Source organism: Oncorhynchus clarkii, chromosome 32, assembly GCF_045791955.1.
Source record: "Oncorhynchus clarkii lewisi isolate Uvic-CL-2024 chromosome 32, UVic_Ocla_1.0, whole genome shotgun sequence".
Taxonomy (NCBI): domain Eukaryota; kingdom Metazoa; phylum Chordata; class Actinopteri; order Salmoniformes; family Salmonidae; genus Oncorhynchus; species Oncorhynchus clarkii.
The window spans coordinates 32,981,271-32,988,606 of NC_092178.1; positions in this window are offsets into that span (position 1 = coordinate 32,981,271).

Consider the following 7,336-nt stretch of genomic DNA (forward strand, 5'->3'; position numbering starts at 1 on the left):
TCTGTAATAAAGCCCTTGTGAGGGGAATTCTCAATCTGATTGGCTGGGTCTGGCTCCCCAGTGGGCCTGGCAATCAAGTTGGGTGGGCTTACGCCCTCCCAGGCCTACCCATGACAGCGCCCCACTCTATCTCATGGTATGGTGAAGATGCTAAATATAACTACATGATTAGAGGTGGGTGATGTTCCTAGTTTTCTTAATGTCATGTCCCATACAATTTATTTAACATTCTCTGAATCCAATGCAAGCAATGCAAACAGTTCAGAGAAAAATAAGATGTATAGAAAAACAAACATGCAATGTCCTTCCTTCAGTAAGTTTTATCTATCCCTGGGCTGCTCAACCCTGCTCATCATGAGGGATTCAGTTCATAAGGGTTTGTAGCAAATTTGGTAGGCTTTTCTGCATGCTTTTTCATTCAAATCAAATCAAATTTTATTTGTCACATACACATGGTTAGCAGATGTTAATGCGAGTGTAGCGAAATGCTTGTGCTTCTAGTTCCGACAGTGCAGTAATAACAAGTAATCTAACTAACAATTCCAAAACTACTGTCTTGTACACAGTGTAAGGGGATAAAGAATATGTACATAAGGATATATGAATGAGTGATGGTACAGAGCAGCATAGGCAAGATACAGTAGATGGTATTGAGTACAGTATGTACAAATGAGATGAATATGTAAACAAAGTGGCATAGTTTAAAGTGGCTAGTGATACATGTATTACATAAGGATACAGTCGATGATATAGAGTACAGTATATACGTATGCATATGAGATGAATAATGTAGGGTAAGTAACATTATATAAGGTAGCATTGTTTAAAGTGGCTAGTGATATATTTACATCATTTCCCATCAATTCCCATTATTAAAGTGGCTGGAGTTGAGTCAGTGTCAGTGTGTTGGCAGCAGCCACTCAGTGTTAGTGGTGGCTGTTTAACAGTCTGATGGCCTTGAGATAGAAGCTGTTTTTCAGTCTCTCGGTCCCAGCTTTGATGCACCTGTACTGACCTCGCCTTCTGGATGATAGCGGGGTGAACAGGCAGTGGCTCGGGTGGTTGATGTCCTTGATGATCTTTATGGCCTTCCTGTGACATCGGGTGGTGTAGGTGTCCTGGAGGGCAGGTAGTTTGCCCCCGGTGATGCGTTGTGCAGACCTCACTACCCTCTGGAGAGCCTTACGGTTGAGGGCGGGGCAGTTGCCATACCAGGCGGTGATACAGCCCGCCAGGATGCTCTCGATTGTGCATCTGTAGAAGTTTGTGAGTGCTTTTGGTGACAAGCCGAATTTCTTCAGCCTCCTGAGGTTGAAGAGGCGCTGCTGCGCCTTCTTCACGATGCTGTCTGTGTGAGTGGACCAATTCAGTTTGTCTGTGATGTGTATGCCGAGGAACTTAAAACTTGCTACCCTCTCCACTACTGTTCCATCGATGTGGATAGGGGGGTGTTCCCTCTGCTGTTTCCTGAAGTCCACAATCATCAATCAATCATTCATTCTAAATGGAAACAACCGCAATAAAAGTATCCTTTTTCCCAGAGGTTAATAGCGCTGAAACACGTTGATGAAACCAGTGGAACCAGTATTTGAAGTATTTGAAGTGGATGGACAAAGAGAACAGTCATGTACACTAGTAACCCCCAAGGGGTGGAAGAGTTGAGGGTTAACTTGTTCAATCTTATGGCCACTAGGGGGAGGTATGCCATTTGTTTTGAGTCGAACTCATTTCTCAAAGTCCCATTTTGATTGGTGATCTAAAATGGATCTCATTCCAATAAAATGAAGTGATTAAATTAAATGAAGAACCATTGGCTTTAGTCTCCATGAGGGAAACGTGGTGGAGATATTTAAGCAGAGCAGTGTGTTGGTTTGTGTGATTTGATTAAGTGAAAAAGATAGTTCTCGGGCGAGTTGAACAAAAACAAAGATAATCCTTAGCATTAAGATGACTGCTCGCCCATTGCATAGTGCATACCAATAGAATAATCTTATTGGTATGTATAGATGGTCTTTAGGTTTTTGTCGAAACCCTGGACAGCAAATGCATTGGGGAACTCCACTCTACGGATAATTGATTGAGTAAGCAAATAGCCACAAAGGGTCTTCACAGACAAATGGAGGTCCAAGTTCACCTCTTTCTTCAACAGAATGATGTTTAGTGCTACATCTCATCTTATGTCACAGTAAAGGTGTATCAGTCTGACATACTAGTCTCTACATTCTCTGTCACCATTCCTCTCCCACAGACGGATTTCCCTCCATTACAAAGCTAAACTATAGCCACTGCACTTTTATCATACATGTTCTTATCTTTTATGAATGTGGCATCTTTCCACATCACAATAAGGTCATTGAAGGTAAAGCCTCTGTTCTCACGAGTGAGGCTACATTCAAGATCTCCGTCCCAACCTAACCCTCTTAAGTGTTCAATGTAATCCCATCCTGCCATCAGTGAGTGTAGACCCTATACTCTTACTAACCCTGTATCTTCAATTGGTGCATTTTTAATGCGTCGGTCATGATTACTGTGGCCCTGTTATCCTAATACCAGGGTCCGGAGAATCACTCACCACAAGTGTCCGGATATGATCTGTTCATTGACAATCTTACAGACCCTTTTTACTGTGGAGTCTAGCCCACTTTAGTGGATGCTCCCATAGGCTACTCCGCCTCAAATAACATGTATTGATCATTGCCTTTCTGTAACTTGTGTAGGACAACAAACTACCTGTCAAATATAATCCCGAACAGTACAGATGTCAGCTCTCTTTTAGAACTAAGCTGATGAGCTTGATGTTAAGTAGCCAAGAAAGGTATCATGGAGTAAGGGGGTCCTTCGTTATCCACAGAGATATTAGACACAAGTTAGCTTTCTTGCGTTGTCAAGTGGTTGGTGTTAGCCAGTGACACATTGACTGCTGTATGTTCCACATTGCCTGAGTCAGAGTGGTTAGTGCATATTATGGGATGCCAATTTGACCTCATTATAAGAGTGTTGTCATGGGCAACAGTGTGTGGGTGTGTGTGTGGGGGGGGCAGAATAGAGGAATTATGGGATAGAAACCTGACCTCTCATTCTCATTATTTTTTCTCTCAGAGGACTTACGGTTTGCCTAAACAAAGATACGTCAACAACAGATTTGAAAATAGAAAAGGCATATCGCTCTTGAATTAACTTCTGCATCCAAAGGACAGTACCTGTTTAGATTGGTGATATATACCATGTACAGGTTCATAAAAACATACATGGAGACATTTAGACATACATGGTTAACAATAGCATGTACATTGCATCTATGGGGAAATTATAATTGTATGTGAACTGTTTAAAGGCTCATGCGTTGGTTTGTATGTCGAAGTACAGTCAAGCGTCACAGTCCCTCTATCTCTGACATAACCGGTTACCATGTACACTGTGACGGTGAGGCAGCCAACTGTGATATTATGGGATGTTCTTTGTTTTGTCATGACTTGTCCTGGTATGGGAGGGGGGAAGGGGGGGGGGGGGGGGTAGAAATACATGTTGACGTGTGTGTTGGGCCTCTTGAGTGGACCTGGGAGCGGAGAGAAAGCAACCTTCCTCTGGATGTAAGGACTTGGACAGATCTGCATGGCATTCTCATGATAGAGTACATTACACCATTTATCCATTCAGCCTGTATTGCCATTGGCCATCTCCCTTAGGTGACTCTCAAGACAGTCAGGTTTAAACAGCACCCAGAGAGCACAAACAATCTAAGGAAACCACACAGATTATGACATGCCAACACTTGAAAATGGGGCCTGATGTAGCCTATATCCGGGAATGGTGTGCGCATACATTTATACCATTCTGTGGTTTTATAAAGGCTGCCTTAGAAGGAGAAAGAGAAAAAAAATTAAAAGCGAGAGAAGAACCCTTGTGCATGATGAAGTCCGTTGCAGACGTCATAAAGTGTATTTTGAGCTCTGGGGCTCCTGTGTGCCCCCAGCTTCATTTTTTTTAAAGACGCACTGTACTCTGTAAGGAGTGCTTATGAGACAGTAGTGAGACAGAGCTGGGGAGGGTGAATTAGCACTCTGATTATTATGGAGCGGCAGTGGTGTGGGGGAGGGAGAGATAGTGGGCAGCAGCTCTGCATATTATGGGATGCCGGGTGATGTGATGTGGGGGAGGTGTGGAAATTAAGGGTGGGGGGGGGGGGGGGGAGAGGGGTGATGTGAAAAGGAGGAGGGAGGGAAGGGGGGACTAGGGAGGGAGGGGGTGGCTGGTAGAATATTATGGTCTGGCCTAGGCCTGTTTTTGAGTGCTGTACAGTGGCCCTCCCTCCCTCCTCCCTGCCTGAGAATGCGCCTGAGTTACCAAGGGAGCCCTGCGTACGGATCGAGATCAAGGCTCTACGACATGTTGAGTATTATGGGATGTTTATCCTCAGGTGTGAATTGAATAAAAAGGGAGACAGACCTAAGAGACAGAGAGAGACTGTCTGGGAAACTCAGTCTAGGCTTGTGGGAAGAAATCTGCCAAAGTATGTTTTCTGTTCATACCTTATCACTATTCTTCAAAGAGACCTTGATGAATGAAGGGTTGGAGATCTTTGCACTATGAAACCAGAATGTATATACTCATACATTGGCCCCACTGATAAGAACAAAGGCTCCTTTTCAACAAGCCAATGCAATGCAGTGCACAACAGCAGGGTGAAACCTTGACACTGAATTCCAGAAGTAATATTGACCAAAAAAGAGACATCATCTGGTTTTCTTGGACCACAGGTGAAATAGAATCAACTGTATTCTATTCCTTGGCTATCTGTCTCAGCTTATTGTCTTGTCTCCTGCACTCTCCCATAGATTCATTCAGATGAATTACATGCATCCTATTTTTGAAGACACCTACTGCTCAGGATGGTGGTAATGAATGATCATATTGGCTATGCAAATAGGTAGGCTATACCTATTTTTGTCCATGACAGAAATATGGCACATTGTACTCTTTTCACAGTGCAGTATGTGCATTGTCTGGTTATCAAGTCAATACCTTCTATATACACACCATCACGTGTGTCTACCTGTCCGACTGTCCGTCAAGTAGTTGCTTTCTTATCTCTCTGTCGGTGAGCTTTCTGCTTATATCAGTGGGTGTGCATGATCATGTCCATATGCACTCCTTTGCCTAGTAACAGTGAAACATTAAAGGATGTCTGGAATGGAGAGGGTGTGGGGGTGTGGAGGGAGGGGGGGACTGGTGTGGGTGGGGGGGTGAAGGAGTATTATGGTCTGCATTTTGGCTTACATGGTAATCTGACCCCGCCTGTAACCCCCACCCCCTCGCGAGTGTTTATCTCCATAGCGACAACCAGGACAAGAAGGAATATTATGGTCTGTACTTTCTTTTCACTCAGAAATTACATTATGGGATGTTTAGTGGTGCGTCCGCTGGTGTGGGGGAGGGGCAGGCTGCGTGCGGGTATCCATGACAACCACCACATATCCTTCTGATTGGTGATTATGGGATGTTACACAACCCCCCTTCCCGCTCCAAATGCACACATGAACACTGTGTCCACAGTGAATAAGAGGTGGGGGGGAGGGGAGGAAATAGAGGGAGCGAGAAGAGAGAGAGAATTTAGGAGTGTGCATGTGCTTCATTTCCGCTGCTCTTTGTGCCAGCACTCTACCTCACCTTGAGAGAGAGAGAAAAACCAGGAAGAGGCTAGTGTGTGAGTGGGACAAAGGGAGGGACAAAGGGAGGAGAGGAGAGAGAGAGAGAGAGAGGGGAGAGAGGAGAGAGAGAGAAACCAGGAAGAGGCTAGTGTGAGTGGGACAAAGGGAGGAGACGAGAGAGAGAGAGATCAAAATCCAGAGCAATTAAATTCTACAACCACCTAAAAATAAGTGATTTTCAAACCTTCCTTAACAAAGCCCTCACCTACAGGGAGATGAACCTGGAGAAGAGTCCCCTCTGCCAGCTGGTACGGGGACTCTACTCACAAACACAAACAGACCCCACAAAGCACCAGGACAGCAACCAAATTATGACAAAACAAAAAGATAATTACTTGACACATTGTAAATAATCAACAAAAAAACAGAGCAAACTGTAATGTTATTTGGCCCTAAACAGAGAGTACACCGCAGCAGAATACCTGACCACTGTGACTGACCCCAAATTAAGAAAATCCTTGACTATATACAGACTCAGTGAGCTAAGCCTTGCTATTGAGAGAGGCAGCCATTGGCAGACCTGGCTGTCAAGAGAAGACAGGCTATGTGCCCACTGCCCACAAAATTAGGTGGAAACAGAGCTGCACCTCCTAACCTTTTGCCAACTGTATGACCATATCAGAGACACACATTTCCCTCAGATTACACAGACCCACAAATAATTTGAAAACAAATCCAATCTTGATAAAATTGCAAATCTATTAGGTGAAATACCAGTGTGCCACCACATCAGCAAGATTAGAATGGCTTGAACCCTGACTATATCAGTCATTAATAAAACCATAACCCCTTTAATTCATAATACATTTCTGGATGGATTTCTGTAAGGGTCTATCATTTCACTGTGCTAAATGTGGGGTTTCACACAAACACTGCATTTGCCACAGTACAACACAAATGATCCCTAACTGGTAGATACATTGTGCCTTTTTTGGCAGTACTGAAAAATGCAGATTGCATCACTTATGAAATAATTGCGTAAGCCTACATTTAATGTCCACATTGTACATTATCAATGCTTTGGCTTAGCTTCATATGCAGTACTTTTGCACTCTAAAATCCAGTATAGCATATCGGAATCATGTTAGGATTCAAACCATTTTCTCACCATTGAGTGCAATACAGTATTGGCCTATCACAAGGTCTCCTTTGCAGACCCTGGGTCTCAGCTGTTGGTTATGCTGTATAAGCTAAATCTGACTAGTCACTAGGATGATACAGAGGCCTAAATGAGACATGGCTTTGAATAAGGCCTCATTAGTCTGTGTCTATGATGCATGGTGACTTTTGAACCTATAACCATGGTCTCCCTGAGTTAATGGTACTTCTGTTTTGTCTTTGTGTCTGCTTTGACTGGAAACAACATGTTTTATTTGAGTCATGGTCGTTTGGTTGTGTGTAGACAAATCATGGAGGATGGAGCAAATCATTGGACTCAAATCAATGGTTTTCAAATGGGCCTGCCCAAGTTCATAGTAGTGTTTACCTGAGTGTGCCCTGTGGTGAACCTCCACGAGGAATGTATGGTTTATAAGTGTTCATAAGGCTTCTATATATAATATGCGTGTGCAATGTTTTGTGTCAGTCCATGATGAAATATACTCTTAGGCTGTACAGTAGTGTCTCAA